Here is a 17,650-nt window from a genome sequence, read left to right as displayed (position 1 = left end):
CAGAATGGTTGGTGACCCAAAGAAAATGGTTTGCAAATTAAAAAAAATCCATCCATGGACTCAAGCAAGCTTCCCGTCAATGGTACCACAAATTTCATCAAGTGGTTCTCTTATTTGGTTTTGAGATGAATGTTGTTGATGATTGTGTGTATCATAAGTTTAGTGGGAGTAAGTGTATATTTCTGGTTCTATATGTCGATGACATATTGCTTGCCACTAATGATATAGGCTTATTGCACGAAACCAAGAGATTTCTATCGAAGTATTTTGAGATGAAAGATCTTGGTGACGCCTCTTTTGTTTTAGGAATTCAAATACACTGAGACCGTTCTCAGGGTATTCTTGGATTATCACAAAAGAGCTATATCGATAAAGTACTCAAACGGTTTGGCATGCAAGATTGTAGACCAGGTGATACCCCTGTCGTTAAAGGAGACAAATTTTGTCTTAAACAATGCCCTAAAGGAAGCCTTGAAATTCAGGAAATGCAAAAGATTCCCTATGCTTCGGCTGTTGGGAGTCTAATGTATGCTCAAGTTTGTACGCGTCCGGATATAGCGTACATTGTTGGAGTGTTAGGCAGATACTTAAGCAATCCAGGAATTGATCACTGGAAAATAGCCAAAAAGGTTATGAGATATTTGAAGAGAACAAGAGAGTACATGCTCACATATAGGAGGTCAGATCACTTTGAGATCATTGGATACTCTGACTCTGACTTTGCAGGAAGCCAAGATAGTAGGAGATCCACTTCGGGCTACATATATCTGTTAGATGGTGGAGCTATATCATGGAGAAGTGCAAAACAAACACTCATAGCTTCATCCACCATGGCAGCAGAATTTGTTGCATGTTATGAGGCATCCAACCATGGTATATGGCTGAGGAACTTTGTCACTGGGCTGCGCATTGTGGATGGAATTGAAAGACCACTTAAGTTGTATTGTGACAATAAATCAGCTGTATTGTATTCCAACAACAACAGGAGCTCGACTAAGTCAAAACACATTGACATCAAGTTCCTTGTTGTAAAAGAAAGGGTACAAAATGGACAGATTTGTATAGAACACTTAGGTACAAACTCCATGATTGCAGACCCCCTTACTAAGGGTTTGCCACCCAAGGTCTTTCATGAGCACACTGCTCGTATGGGTGTTTTAGATTATGAGGATATCTAGATTCAGTGGGAGTTTGTCTTTAGTGTGTTTTATTTGTTTCATGAAACATGTGTATTTGGATATTTTTCTGATCAGAAATTATGTTATTCAGTTTATTTCACTTTGTACATTTAAGCTAAAGTTTTGATCTCCATAAAGTAAAGTAGGACCAATTAAAAATTGACATGAACAGATCACCATGCTTGTAATTTTCATACCACATTATCATGATTGATCTATGTCATTTGGCTATGTTGATATATGTGACCATTGATGGGTTTAGTTGTGATTGATACAACAAAAATCGCTTTGATCCTATGTTGATATAGTTAATGGACGAGATTGCACATGCCTATGGTTATGATGACAAAGTTATGAGTTCAATAAGGTTAACACATTTATATGTATACATATGTGACCCAGTGGGAGATTGTTAGAAATTATTGGGGTCACAATTGTATATATAAAATGTGTGTTGGGTCATCAAATAAATAAGTCAAATTTATGTGGTCTATTTTGGAATAAAGTTTATGACTTAAGGGCATGATTGTCATGATTTTAATATGTGGATATCAATTAGACAATTTCTAATTTGATGAGGGGCCAAATTGGAAATAGTCAAAAAGGATTAATTTAAACAGGTATTGGTCCCCATTTTTTGCATCGCTTCATATCGTATTCTTGAATTCCCATCATCAAGAAAACTAAAGTTCCAGAGAGAAGGTTTTGATGCAAAAAATTGGAAGATCATACCAATCAAAGATCGATTCTATGGACTCCGGTACGCTTCCGCTAATCTATATTCTATTGTTTGATTCTCATGAATTAATTAGGGCTATATTCTGAGTTTACAGTATTCTAACAAAATCTTTATGTACCTTTCTCTTATTATTATCATAACAAACCTATTTCTTCTTTAACCCCCTCAATCGAGAAAGGGATAAGCAATCTCATCATTAGAGATTTTGAAGTAGACAAATTAGTAATCTCCTCCATTATCTTTCTCCCAAAAATTCTTCTGACCCACCACCCATCGTTATCAAAAGCATCAAGTAACTTATATAGGGGGTGGGCATCATCCAATTCAATCTAATTGAACCGAACCGATTGAATCTAATCCAATTACAAAAAGTTGGATATCCAATTACAATTAGATTGGATTGCATGTTGGATCGGTTATTGGATGTCAATATCAAAATTCAATTAAAAATTGATCTAATTCAATTACATTTATATATGTTAAAAAATTATATAATAAAAAATATTAAAAAATATAATGTATATTAATTATATTTTTATCAGATTTTTGTGTGTGTTGAATTTGTAATACTTAGTTGTTTTGTGTATTTATTTTCATAATATTTTATTCTATTTTATTACTTAGAAATGTTATTGTCTTAATTATTTAAAACTTTTAGCTACATTACACTTGTAACGATGGTATGTTTGTGAAGTATTAAACGTAAATAAAAGGTGATACTTAGTTCTTCATATTTTTAAGTTAATATTAAAATTTGAATGTGTAATTGGATATTCAATTAAAAAATCGATCTAATCCAATTAGTAATTGGATTGGATTTTGGGGTCTAATTGGATTGGATCGGATGATGATTTTCCAAATCCAATTACTGATTGGATTGGATCGGTTGAGAAAAATAAAAGTTGGATTGGATCGAATGTCTACCCCTACTTATCAACATACCAAAACTCTTTGGTCGTCAGCAATGGTGGCGGTAACGGTCAGAGTTCGTTGAGTCTGACTATTTCGACTAAAGGTTGAGTCTTTATAATCACTTTGACGAGATTTTTGCACATAATAGCGAACAATTCTTTTCTCATTTGAGATACAAATTATAGTTTCATAGTATGATCCTTGACAGCGTTTGGTTAGAAAGAATAAAAACAGATGCAGAAAATGGGTTATTATTAATTTTTATTTTTACAAAAAATTAGTCCATGTACTACTTTGTACTATTTTAAAAAATATAAAATTTAATTTGTCGTTTAACAAAACCTAAGGTTTAATTTATTAAAAGAAACATAAGGTTTAATCAATAAATTTTACAAAATTTAAAATTTAAAATAGAATTTACCCATAAAAAAATACCAACAAAATTATAAAGATTGCATTACACTAAGAAAAAAAAAAGAAAGAAGAAAAGAGTACAATTTTTATTTTATTTTGAAAATAAGTATTTTTTTTTTTCACTTGAAGTATAAAATTTAAATTAATTTTATATTAATATAAGAGTTTAAAAAAAATAGAGCAAAATATTAGAATAATGTATAACTATTTCTAATGAGTCACATGTGACAGTCAGTAGTCCCGTGATCCGTAAGGGGAAACACCGGGTAAGCTGTGCAGTCCCACACCGCCTGGGGAAGGTCAAGTGGGATGATTTAGAGACTGTGTAGGTATGGGACTACACAGTTGAAGAGGGCTTAAATGGATTGATTGGTACTACCTATGTCAACAAGGTGCATCTTGTTTTTCGGTAGCCCATCTCGAAAGAACTCCACAGTTAAGCGTGCTTGGCCTGGAGCAATTTCAAGGATGGGTGACCTCCTGGGAAGTTTTCTCAGGATGCGTGTGAGTGAGGGCAAAGCACGCTGAAAACACTCGTGTTGGTCTGTGTAAAGCCCGCTTAGTTAATTTGGAAATTATCAGTTAATTATGATTAATTATGAAATTATTTATAGCTATTTAAATAATTTATTACTGTTATTTATGGAATTCAGAAATGCATGGTTATGTTATTCAGTAGTTTTCATATTTTGCATTTCCGGTGCCCGGTATTTTGGAATTCGGCGTTTGGCTCAGTAGAAATCACAACTTAGTATGTTAGTAGTTTGGGGACGGGTTTTAGACATTGGGAATGTCGGGAATGGCCGGGAATTTAGAATTTCCCAAAATACCCCTTTAGTGTGTTTTATGTGATTTTAGTGTGGAGGGGCAAAATGGTCTTTTTGCCCCAATGATATTTTTGTCTTTTGGTGATTTTATTTAATTGAAAAAGACTTGTTAAATGCTTATTACTTTGCTGAGGTTAATATATGTTAAGTGATTTATTAGTTCATTTTTCAAAATTTCAAAGTTTAGAAAAAATAGAAAATTGGAAGCTTTTTCTCTCTTTTCTCTCTCTCTTTTTCGGCTGAAAACTTGGGGTTCAAGAGCTGGATTTTTGTGGTGATTCAAGCATTGGTTTGCAAACTCTAGTGATCTCTTGATTGTGGTATGTATTTCTTATTTGTCTTTCTTTGTTTTCTTGAAAAAATGATGAATTATGGAGTGAAATGCATGCTTTTTGATGTTGTTGCTGCTGCTTGTGATTGTTGTTGTTTTTATGTTTAAAATGTTGAATTAATTATGTTTAGTTAGGTTGAAATGCATGCTAGTTGTTCTTGCTTGAGTTGGTTAATTTTCTTGTTAAGAAACTAAGGTTTTCAAGTAAAAAAATTGAGAAATTGGTGGCTGTAGTTATTGCATGAATTAGGTTTTGTTTTCTGCAGTGTTTCTATGCTTGATTATGTGATTCTAAGCTAGCTTTGAGGCTTGTGAGTGAGCTTTAGCCAAGTTTGAGTTTTAACTCAAAGCTTGGAGCTCACATGGTGATTTTTGTTTCTGAGTATTCTGGGTTATTTTGAGGCCTTAGAAATGTTCTAGGGAAGGTTTAGAACAGGTCTGGAAAGTTTGAATCAATTTGGGGTTGAATTGGTCGAGTTATGAAAATTTGATGTTGTCGCTCGCGAGGAACCTAATTCCAGTTGTGCATTCGGAATTCCGGATGAGGGTCCTGAATTTCCCAGAACCGGAATTCCGGTTGGGCAACCAGTCTACCGGTTGGGGAATTTTCAGAAACCCTAGTTTTCCTCGTTTTTATGTTTTAGGGGGTATTGCCATGCTTTTTATCGATAGGGAAACTTTTAGTTCCTAGTTTAAGTCCCCGGGAAGTGATTTAGCGTGTCACTTATAGCGTTGTGATTTTTATGGTTTAGGAGCCGATGTCCGCCACTCAGCTAAAGTTCCAGTCAGGTTGACCGGCACACCTGAATTCGGAATCCAGGTAAGATTAGTATAACAGTATGCATATGTAGATTACATGTTTAGCGTGCATGTAGGAAGCCTATTAGATTACATTAGTTATGTATATTGGCTTCGAACCATCCAACCCTGTCACGTCGGTACAGGCTGGAGTATGACCCGACGGCGGAGTATGACCGGCTCGACCGATCAGGCTGACATTTGGTTGGTGGTTCCGTGCTATTGACCTATCCCGTCGGTACAGGCTGGAGTATGACCAGCAGCCGGAGTATGACCGGTTTGACCGATCAGGAGGATACTTGTCAATAGTACCGTCCCTGTGAACGTTCAAAACTCAGTACCATGTTGGACATGGCAGTAGTGGCTCAGTACCATGTTGGACATGGCAGTAGCGGGACTCAGTATTGTGTTGGACACGGCAGTTAGAATTATGTATGAGTATTATTATGCTTTTCTTACTGAGTCTGTCGACTCACAGTTTACGTTTATGTGTAGGTAAAGGCAAGGCTATAGCTGATGGACCGTGAGCGAGCTTATGAGATTGTACATGTCGGGGCGGTTAGGCCTGGAGCGTACGATCCTCGGGACAGCAAGGCTGATTTTTGTAACTGGTCGTTAGACGACCTTTATTTTATGTAACAGTTAAACAGTTAAAACTTTTTGTAATAATTTTATAATCGGGATCCCGAGTCTTTTGTAATATTGTTTTATAAGTTTAATTAAAAAGCAAAATTTTAATTAATCACGTTTTTCCATAAACCTCGTTGATTAGCAACGAGCTGCACAGCATGTTTGAAAATCACGTAATACGCCTAAGTTAGTTAGGGTGTTACAATTTGGTATCAGAGCCGCCAGGTTGTCTTCCGAAGATCGTCACGACATGTACAATCATCATCAGCAGTTAGCTCGTTTCACGGTTCAGTAAGCCTTTATTGCTTTAGTAGTTTATTTTATTCAGTTATGAAAAAGAAAAGCCTGTTAGGAAGCATGTTAGTAGCCTGATAGTAGAATAGGCGCATGTTTCGTTTTTAATTTCCAAATTAAGCGGCATTAGTAAGCTCTCCTTGAATACGACCTGATATGCCAACTCTTGGGTTCGCAGGCGGTTCTAACTAGATGGACGCCAGGCGGACTACCAGGAGTCAGGGCGATTCCGTGGGGTCGAACCAAGGACAGGGAGCTTAGTTTCCCCCACCTGCTAGGGGCCGAGGTAGAGGTCCCCGAGGCAGGGCTCGTGGTCGGGGTGATGAGAACCCACCACAGGCTGCCCAGGCTCCCCCAGCCGATCAGGGAGCCCAGAACTGGGAGTTACGGTTTGCGGAGATGCAAGCCCGAATAGAAGAACAAGACCTCAAGATTCAGAGGTTGAGACAGCAGGGTGCTCCTGCAGTTCCAGTGCCCATAGTTCCAGTGGCACCTGCCTCTTCGCCTGTGCCGAGATAGTGGTGGCGGCCCATAGATTGGAACCTCTGTATGAGCGGTTCCGGAAGCAAGCACCTCCGGTTTTCCTGGGAGGTACGGACGTAATGAAAGCCGAGCAATGGCTGACGGTGATCACCAAAATTCTGAATTTCATGGGTGTCACCGGTAACGATAGAGTGGTATGCGCCACATTCCAGTTCCAGGAGGACGCGCTGGTCTGGTGGGACATGGTGTCTCAGATCCATGACGTCACCACCATGACCTGGGAAAGGTTCCAGGAACTCTTTAATGCAAAGTACTACAACGAGGCGGTCAGAAGTGCCAAAAGGAAAGAGTTCGCTCACCTGACCCAGCGTGAGAACATAAGCGTCACTGAGTATACTACTCAGTTTGATCGGTTGGCGAGGTTAGCCTCGGGAATTGTGCCGACCGACTTCAGCAAGAAGGAGAAGTATCTGGACGGGTTGAATGCCAGGATTAGGCATGACTTGATGATCACCACCGACGACAGCACCACCTATGCTCAGATGGTGGAGAAGGCACTGCGAGCTGAGGGCGCAGTGGGGTGTATGTCAGAATCAGCCAGTACTCCGGTTAGTGGCGGGGCTCCTACCCCTCCTGCATCAGGCTATAGCAGGGGGAGTAGTGGTTCGGCCATTGATCAGAGGAAGAGAGCACCCACCGCTTCCGTGGCTCGAGTCGAACAAGAGGTTCGGGGGAACCGCAACGAGAGGAGTCGTCCCGTGGTACTGAGACCCGATTCTCCTATCCCGAGTGCCCTAGCTGCAAGAGGCACCATCGGGGTGAGTGCAAAGGTCAGGGATGCTTTCATTGTGGCATGCCCGGACACTTCAAGAGGGACTGTCCCCAGCTCCGACTCGTAGGCACCGAGAGCTCCAAAGAATACCCACTCCCGGCCCGGTATTGCTATCACGCAGCCGATGCGGATGCCGGCCCATCGCCTGTCACAGTCGGCTTTTTATTAACAACTCGCTATATTCGCGTCGTTTGATTCTGGGGCTACACATTCTTATGTGGCGGCCAGAGTCTTTAGTAAATTGGGTAGACCCTATGATAGATATGAATCAGGGTTTGGAACCCTGTTACCTGGCGGAGAATTGGTTATCTCCAATAGGTGGATTAGGTCTATGCCGATCAGGATAGATGGTAGAGAGTTAAGCACTGATCTGATAGAGATGAGTTTAGTCGAATTCGATACTATTTTAGGAATGGATTTCCTATCTAAATATTCGGCGAGCATTGACTGTAAAAAGAAGATGGTGGTCTTCCAACCGGAAAGTGAAGAACCGTTTGTATTTGTTGGTTCAGTTCAGGGATCTCGGATCCCGGTGATCTCGGCTATGTCAGCGAGGGAATTGTTGCACGGCGGTTGCTTAGGGTTTCTGGCCGTGGTGGTGGACACCACTCGGCCAGATACCATTCGGCCAGAGGACATCAGAGTGGTTCGGGAATTTTTGGACGTTTTTCCCGAAGAACTTCCAGGGTTACCACCTCAGCGGGAGATTGATTTCGTGATAGACTTGGCACCAGGAGCGGAACCGGTGTCCAAAGCCCCGTATAGGATGGCTCCAGCTGAACTTAAGGAATTAAAGATTCAGCTCCAAGGGTTGCTTGACATAGGGTTCATTCGGCCCAGTGTGTCACCCTGGGGAGCCCCGGTTTTATTCGTCAAGAAGAAGGATGGATCTATGAGGATGTGCATCGACTACAGGGAGTTGAACAAGCCGACGGTGAAAAATAAATATCCATTACCTAGGATCGATGATTTGTTCGATCAGCTTCAGGGGAAGACAGTCTTTTCTAAGATTGATCTCCGTTCGGCTTATCATCAGTTGAGAATCCGAGAGGAGGACATTCCGAAGACGGCTTTCCGCACTAGGTATGGACACTACGAGTTTCTGGTTATGTCATTCGGACTAACCAATGCTCCTGCAGCATTCATGGACCTGATGAATAGAGTATTCAAGGATTTCCTCGATATCTGTGTGATTGTGTTTATCGACGACATCCTCGTGTACTCTCAATCAGAAGAGGAGCATGAGTTACATCTTCAGATGGTACTGCAACGGCTTCGAGAACATAAGCTTTATGCCAAGTTCAAGAAGTGTGAGTTCTGGCTATCTCAGGTGTCCTTCCTAGGGCACATTGTGAGCAAGGATGGGATCAAGGTGGATCCTGGGAAGATTGAATCCGTCAGGGATTGGCCGAGACCGAAGACAGTGACAGAGATCAGAAGCTTCTTGGGTTTAGCCGGGTACTACCGTAGGTTCGTGGAAGGGTTCTCCAAAATTTCAATGCCCCTAACCGAGCTTACAAAGAAAAATCAGCGATTTATCTGGTCAGATAAATGTGAAGCTAGTTTTCATGAGCTGAAACAAAGGTTGATTACTGCTCCAGTGCTAGCTTTGCCTTCGGACAAGGAGAAGTTCGTAGTATACTGTGACGCATCCAAACAGGGTTTGGGGTGTGTATTGATGCAAGCTGATCGGGTCATCGCTTATGCCTCCCGTCAGTTAAAGGATTATGAACAGTGATACCCGACTCATGATTTAAAATTAGCCGCAGTGGTTTTTGCACTGAAGATTTGGCGACATTACCTGTATGGGGAGAAGTGTGAGATCTATACCGACCATAAAAGTCTCAAGTATTTCTTTACTCAGAAAGATTTGAACATGAGACAAAGGCGTTGGTTGGAATTAGTAAAGGATTACGATTGTGAGATCCTCTATCATCCCGGAAAAGCCAATGTAGTGGCCGATGCCCTGAGCAGAAAGGGTCCCGGGCAAGTAGCTAATATGATTCAGATCTCACCTCAACTAGCAGAGGATATGGTTAGATCCAGCATTGAGTTTGTGGTAGGTCAGCTTCACAACTTAACGCTGCAATCTGATCTATTAGGAAGAATAAAAGTCGCTCAGATGACAGATCCGGAGTTAGTGAAGATCCGAGATGAGGTGTTGGCTGGTCAAGCCAAGGACTTTTCAGTGTCAGACAGTGGGATGCTTTTGTATAAAGTCAGGGTTTGTGTTCCGAACAGTGTGGAACTTAGAAATGAGATCTTTGAGGAGGCTCATTCTGCCCCATATTCTCTGCATCCCGGCACCACTAAGATGTACCAAGATTTGAAACCGTACTTCTGGTGGAGCGGTATGAAGAATAATTTGGTAGAATTCGTATCGAGATGCCTCACTTGTCAGCAGATTAAGGCTGAACATCAGAGACCAGCAGGGTTATTGCAGCCTCTAACCCTACCAGAATGGAAATGGGAGGATATTACGATGGATTTTGTGGTCGGGTTACCTAGGACCACGGGTTTATTTGATTCCATCTGGGTAGTGGTGGACCGATTTACGAAATCTGCTCATTTTCTGCCGGTTAGAACAACATTTTCAGTGGATCAGTTGGCAGAACTGTACGTCAGAGAGATAGTAAGACTTCACGGGGTACCGAAGTCTATAGTTTCGGACAGGGATCCAAAGTTCACCTCCAAATTTTGGCAAAGTTTGCAACGGGCAATGGGTACAAAGCTGAAATTTAGTACAGCATTCCATCCTCAGACAGATGGTCAGTCCGAAAGGACAATTCAGATATTGGAGGACATGTTGAGAGCCTGTGTTATGGACTTCGAAGGCTCATGGAATAAATATCTACCGATGATAGAATTTGCGTACAACAACAGTTATCAGAGTACAATAGGGATGGCTCCCTATGAACTGTTGTACGGTAGGAAATGTAGATCCCCTATCCACTGGGATGAGACAGGGGAAAGGAAATACCTAGGTCCAGAGTCAGTGCAGCGGACCAATGAGGCAATAGAGAAGATAAAAGCTAGAATGCTTGCCTCACAGAGCAGACAGAAGAGTTACGCAGATCCGAAACGCAGAGATGTTGAGTTCCAAGTAGGGGAACATGTGTTTTTACGGATATCTCCGATGAAGGGGATTAAACGTTTCGGGAAAAGAGGCAAGTTATGCCCTAGATTTACAGGACCTTTCGAGATTCTTGAGAAGATAGGTCAAGTGGCATATCGGTTAGCATTGCCTCCAGCCTTATCAGCAGTTCACAACGTATTCCATGTCTCGATGTTGAGAAAATACGTTTCAGACCCCTCTCATATACTCAGTTATGAGAGTCTTCAGCTTCAGCCAGACATGACTTATGAGGAACAGCCAGTGCAGATCCTGGATAGAAAGGATAAAGTCCTTCGGAATAAGACCATAGCATTGGTCAAGGTTCTCTGGAGAAACAGCAAGGTGGAGGAAGCCACCTGGGAGCTTGAGTCAGATATGAGAGCTCAATATCCAGAGTTATTCAGGTTAGATTTCGGGGACGAAATCCTTTTAAGGGGGGGATAGTTGTAAAGCCCGCTTAGTTAATTTGGAAATTATCAGTTAATTATGATTAATTATGAAATTATTTATAGCTATTTAAATAATTTATTACTGTTATTTATGGAATTCAGAAATGCATGGTTATGTTATTCAGTAGTTTTCATATTTTGCATTTCCGGTGTCCAGTATTTTGGAACTCGGCGTTTGGCTCAGTAGAAATCACAACTTAGTATGTTAGTAGTTTGGGGACGGGTTTTAGACATTGGGAATGTCAGGAATGGCCGGGAATTTAGAATTTCCCAAAATACCCCTTTAGTGTGTTTTATGTGATTTTAGTGTGGAGGGGCAAAATGGTCTTTTTGCCCCAATGATATTTTTGTCTTTTAGTGATTTTATTTAATTGAAAAAGACTTGTTAAATGCTTATTACTTTGCTGAAATAAGGTTAATATATGTTAAGTGATTTATTAGTTCATTTTTCAAAATTTCAAAGTTTAGAAAAAATAGAAAATTGGAAGCTTTTTCTCTCTTTTCTCTCTCTCTTTTTCGGCTGAAAACTTGGGGTTCAAGAGCTGGATTTTTGTGGTGATTCAAGCATTGGTTTGCAAACTCTAGTGATCTCTTGATTGTGGTATGTATTTCTTATTTGTCTTCTTTTGTTTTCTTGAAAAAATGATGAATTATGGAGTGAAATGCATGCTTTTTGATGTTGTTGCTGCTGCTTGTGATTGTTGTTGTTTTTATGTTTAAAATGTTGAATTAATTATGTTTAGTTAGGTTGAAATGCATGCTAGTTGTTCTTGCTTGAGTTGGTTAATTTTCTTGTTAAGAAACTAAGGTTTTCAAGTAAAAAAATTGAGAAATTGGTGGCTGTAGTTATTGCATGAATTAGGTTTTGTTTTCTGCAGTGTTTCTATGCTTGATTATGTGATTCTAAGCTAGCTTTGAGGCTTGTGAGTGAGCTTTAGCCAAGTTTGAGTTTTAACTCAAAGCTTGGAGCTCACATGGTGATTTTTGTTTCTGAGTATTCTGGGTTATTTTGAGGCCTTAGAAATGTTCTAGGGAAGGTTTAGAACAGGTCTGGAAAGTTTGAATCAATTTGGGGTTGAATTGGTCGAGTTATGAAAATTTGATGTTGCTGCCTGCGAGGAACCGAAATTCCGGTTGTGCATCCGGAATTCCGGATGAGGGTCCTGAATTTCCCAGAACCAGAATTCCGGTTGGGCAACCAGTCTACCGGTTGGGGAATTTTCAGAAACCCTAGTTTTCCTCGTTTTTATGTTTTAGGGGGTATTGCCATGCTTTTTATCGATAGGGAAACTTTTAGTTCCTAGTTTAAGTCCCCGGGAAGTGATTTAGCGTGTCACTTATAGCGTTGTGATTTTTATGGTTTAGGAGCCAGTAATCCGCCACTCAGCTAAAGTTCCAGTCAGACCCAAGACACCCGAATTCGGAATCCGGGTAAGATTAGTATAACAAAGATGCATATGTAGATTACATGTTTATCGTGCATGTAGGAAGCCTATTAGATTACATTAGTTATGTATATTGGATTCGAACCATACAACCCTGTCACGTCGGTACAGGGCCGGAGTATGACCAGGCGCAGTATGACCGGTTCAACCGATCAGGCTGACATTTGGTTGGTGGTTCCGTGCTATTGACCTATCCCGTCGGTACAGCCGGAGTATGACCAAGCAATCGAGTATGACCGGTTTGACCGATCAGGAGGATACTTGTCAATAGTACCGTCCCTGTGAACGTTCAAAACTCAGTACCATGTTGGACATGGCAGTAGTGGCTCAGTACCATGTTGGACATGGCAGTAGCGGGACTCAGTATCGTGTTGGACACGGCAGTTAGAATTATGTATGAGTATTATTATGCTTTTCTTACTGAGTCTGTCGACTCACAGTTTACGTTTATGTGTAGGTAAAGGCAAGGCTATAGCTGATGGACCGTGAGCGAGCTTATGAGATTGTACATGTCGGGGCGGTTAGGCCTGGAGCGTACGATCCTCGGGACAGCAAGGCTGATTTTTGTAACTGGTCGTTAGACGACCTTTATTTTATGTAACAGTTAAACAGTTAAAACTTTTTGTAATAATTTTATAATCGGGATCCCGAGTCTTTTGTAATATTGTTTTATAAGTTTAATTAAAAAGCAAAATTTTAATTAATTACGTTTTTCCATAAACCTCGTTGATTAGCAACGAGCTGCACAGCATGTTTGAAAATCACGTAATACGCCTAAGTTAGTTAGGGTGTTACAGTCTGTAGGGTCAGTCATCAATCCAGGAAGCAGCCAGAGTGGCGTACTCGTGTATAAGAGCCATTAGTCCGTGGGTGTAAGGGCCCAATGGAGGCTTGAAGCGGGGACGTTACATCACATGATCATCAATTAATTTAGGAAAAGTAAACAAATTAGATTGAAGAAATGGAAAAAAAAGTTAAATCTTTCTGTTCATTCAAATTTTAGGTAACTCTTAAATTTAACTAATTACGAGTAGAGAAGATATTTTTATGTAGTTTATGTGTTAATTAATCATAATTTACGGGTCTTTTTTATTAATAAATAATATCTTTCTTGATTGAGAGTATATTCTCTATTACAGTTTCAAAATTCTTCTTGTAGACTTTTACTTGGGTTTACTTTAATTTTTATTGGTTTTATTAACATTTAGACTAATTGGATAGTGTTTTGCAAAAGTGAGGACTATTTCATATTGCCATGGCCGGCCACATGCATTGCCTTTATCATTTAATTTTTTTATTATTTTAATGCTAAGTAATTCAACCCTAACCATGTGTGGTATTCTATAAATAGAAAGTAAATGCTTCAGGAAATACAGACAACACATTTGCATCCCATTCCTTTCACAGAAATTTCCTGAGCCGCCACCTCTCTCTCTCTTTCTTCTTCCCTGTTTCGAAATCTTTAAGTGATAGAGTAGTGCCCACACACAGCAAGTAGTACCTCAATCATAGTGAGGAAGACTGTGAAGAATCCAGATTCAACAAAGAAGGACATTCGGGCTCAAATTTTGATAATACTCTGCAACAGAAAGGATACAAGGGTTAGAGATCTGAGTGGAAGGAGACATATTATTCCGCTGCATCGAATGTAAGGTTTCTCATACTTTATATGAGTTTACTTATATTCGTTTTAGAAGTTCATATTTAGGTTGTTAATCAACATACTTGTGAGTAGATCTAAGATCCTGGTAAAATAATTCCAACAACTGGTATCAGAGCCATGGTAATTGATTTTCTTGCAAGAAATTTGGACTTAAAACGATTTGTTTGTGATTTGGATGAGATCATGTTGTTTTGTGTGTTGTATTGATGATTGATTGATGTTTGTAAAATTCTCGGAAAAATAACAATGAATAACTAATGATGCGTCTATATGGTGGAACATATAGAGCATTCTATATATTGAGAGTGCAATTCTAAGTTCTATGAGTTGATTCAACGAAGAATTAATAAGTTACTGAATTTTAGTGATAAATTCTTGATCTACTTATTGGAAGCTCGGTTATATAGACCCATGGTCCCCGCACTAGTTGAGATAATATTGTTTGTAAGACTCATGTAATTGGTTTTGATTAATCAATTATAATTCTCAAATTAGACTATGTCTATTTGTGAAATTTTCACTAAGTAAGGGCGAAATTGTAAAGAAAGAGTTATTAGGGGCATATTTGTTAATTATGATACTTTGTATGGTTCAATTAATAAATATGATAAATGACAATATTATTTAATAATTATTTATAGTTATTAAATAGTTAGAAAATTGGCATTTAAATGGTTGAATTAGAAAATTGGCGTTTTTGAGAAAATCAAATCAAAAGTGATAAAACTGCAAAATTGCAAAAAGTGAGGCCCAAACCCAATAAGCCATGGCCGGCCACTTTTATAGGAGTTTTACCTCTGATATTTTCATTATTTTAATGCCAAATAATTCAAACCTAACCCTAGTGGAATGCTATAAATAGATAGTGAAGGCTTCAGGAAAATTACACTTTTTATTCAGAAAAACCTGACCTCTCTCTCTACCTTGGCCGCCACTCTCTCTCTCTCTTCTTCCTTGATAATTTCGAAATCCCTTTGGTGATTAGAGTAGTGCCCACACACAGCAAGCAATACCTTAATCATAGTGAGGAAGATCGTGAAGAAAGATTTTCAGCAAAAGGAGTTTCAGCATCAAAGATTCAGAGAAAGAGATCCAGGTTCAGATCTTGATAATACTCTGCGACAGAAAGGATACAAGGGTTAGAGATCTGAACGGAAGGAGTCATTTAATTCCGCTGCACCCAATGTAAGGTTTCTTAAACTTTATATGTGTTTATTTCAACGTTTTAGAAAGTTCATATTTAGGGTGTTAATAAACATACTTGTGAGTAGATCTAAGATCCTGGTAAAATAATTCTAATAACTGGTTTCAGAGCCATGGTAATTGATTTTCTTGCAAGAAATTTGGACTTTAAAACGATTGTTTGATGTTTTGGATGGTATCATGTTGTATTGAGTGTTATTTGATGATTGATTGATGTTTGTGAATTTTCGTGAAAAATAATTGAATATCTGTTTCTGGAATTATTTTTATTGGATAGTATGGAAAAATTTAAGCAAGTTACTTTTTTACAGAACTCAATTTCGATTTAATTTGAATTAGTTATGATTTTTTGAAGATTTGAAAAAAGATAAGGTTGCTGAATTCCCCCCTGCGCGCACGGAAATTGTGCGTGACACTCATTCCGCCTAGGAAACTCGGCCCAACATCCATGCACGCGCTCGGACGGGTATGCACTGCATCCCGTCCGTACAACTTGTAATTTTTTTATTTTTCTTCGTTTTTTCATGCTTTTTCATGGAATTAACTTCCGATTTTTTGTGTAGTTCTGTATTTATACATTTACTATTCCTAATTCAATTCTAATTATCATAATGAATTTATTTAAAGTTTTTTAAATTTAATTCATGATATTAGTGTAATTTGAATTTCAAATAGTCAATATCTATCTTTTTTGCTTAATTATCTATCTTATTTTTAAATTTGATTATATCTTATCTTATTTTTAAATTTAAGGTCAGATTTTAATTATTTTTTTTAAATTATTTTTTTTTTAAAATAATTTGACCTTATTTAAATTTAAAATAAGATAACTATAATCATGCAATTTTAGATAGATGTAAGATATTTTGCTAACTTTTAAATTTTGTTATTTTATTTATTTAAATTACATTTAAAATTTGAAAAAGATATTCATTTATCTTTTTTAATTTTTTATTTAATTTTTATTTATAAAATAACATTTAAAATTAAATAAAACTATCCAGCTAAGCAATTATAATTCTCAATTCACTACCGAAATCCTACAGGGAGGTTAAGACAGCCATTAAGTATGGGAGAACTGAGATCACTCTTGAAGAAGTAATCTCAGCTTTGAAATCAAAAGATTTGGAAATGAAGGTTGAAAGACCGGGGCATACTAATGGGGATGTTAATGTAAAGACCGCTTAGTTTAATTTGGAAATTAGCAATTAATTATGTTTAATTATGGAAAATTATTTATATATTAAATAATTATTTATGCTGTTATTATTGAATTCTGAAATGCATTTTATGTCATATAGTGAATTTCATAATTCTTGCATTTCCGGTGCCCGGTAACATGGAACTCGGTGTTTGGCTCAGTAAAATCACAACTTAGTATGTTAGTATATCGGGACGGTTTATTAGCCATTGGGAATGTCGGGAGTGGTCGGGAATTTAGAATTTCCCAAAAATACCCTTTAGTGCCCTTATGTTATTTTAAGTGTGGAGGGGCAAAATGGTCATTTTGTCCCATTTATGTTTTGTCCTTTAGTGGACTTAGTAAGTGGAAAATGGATGTTGTGTTATGTTCCTTTTGGCTGAAATAATGGTTTAATATATGCTCTTTTCTCTCATTTCATTCAAATAGAAAAATTAGAAAATTTAGAAAAAAAAAACTCAAGCTTTCTCCCTCTCTCTTTTCGGCCCTCCTTGAGCAGTAAGGAAGTGGATATTTTCTTGGTGATTCAAGCTATTTTTAACAAGATTTAGTGTTCACAAGTTGATTGGTATGATTTCTATAGCTCTCTGTTAAGTTTCTTAGAATTTTTGGATGAAAATGATGATTTGCATGCTAGTTCTTGAGGTGTTGTCGCTGCTGTGTTTGTGAGATGATTTTAGAGGTTTAATATTGTTTAATTGAGTAGAATTGATCTGCTTGTGATGCATGATAGTTATGTTGTTTAAAGTTGTGGAATTTTAACTCAAAACTTTAGTTTTCAAAGAAATAAATGAAGAATCTGTTGCTGTTGTTTTGTTGATGCTTGCTGTAGTTTTCAGAGGTTATTATATGCATGTTTAGGTAGATTTGAGCTGGTTTGATTGCATGTTAGTGATGTTTAACCAAGTTTGAGTTTTGAACTCAAAGCTTGGAGCTTTAATGGTGATTTTTGATTGTATGCATGAAGCTCGGTTTTGATGCTTTAGAAATGTTCCTTAGGGTCTAAATAGCAGGTCTGGAAGGTTTGGTATGGTTTGGGGTTGTTTGGAATGAGTTATGAATTTTTGATTGTTCCCTGCGAGGAACCGAAATTCCGGATGTGCAACTGGAATTCCGGATGGGGTTCGGGAATTCCC

Source organism: Cannabis sativa, chromosome 1 (assembly GCF_029168945.1).
Source record: "Cannabis sativa cultivar Pink pepper isolate KNU-18-1 chromosome 1, ASM2916894v1, whole genome shotgun sequence".
NCBI lineage: Eukaryota > Viridiplantae > Streptophyta > Magnoliopsida > Rosales > Cannabaceae > Cannabis > Cannabis sativa.
The sequence above is the reverse complement of the archived record's forward strand: the minus strand, read 5'-3'. Positions refer to the sequence as shown.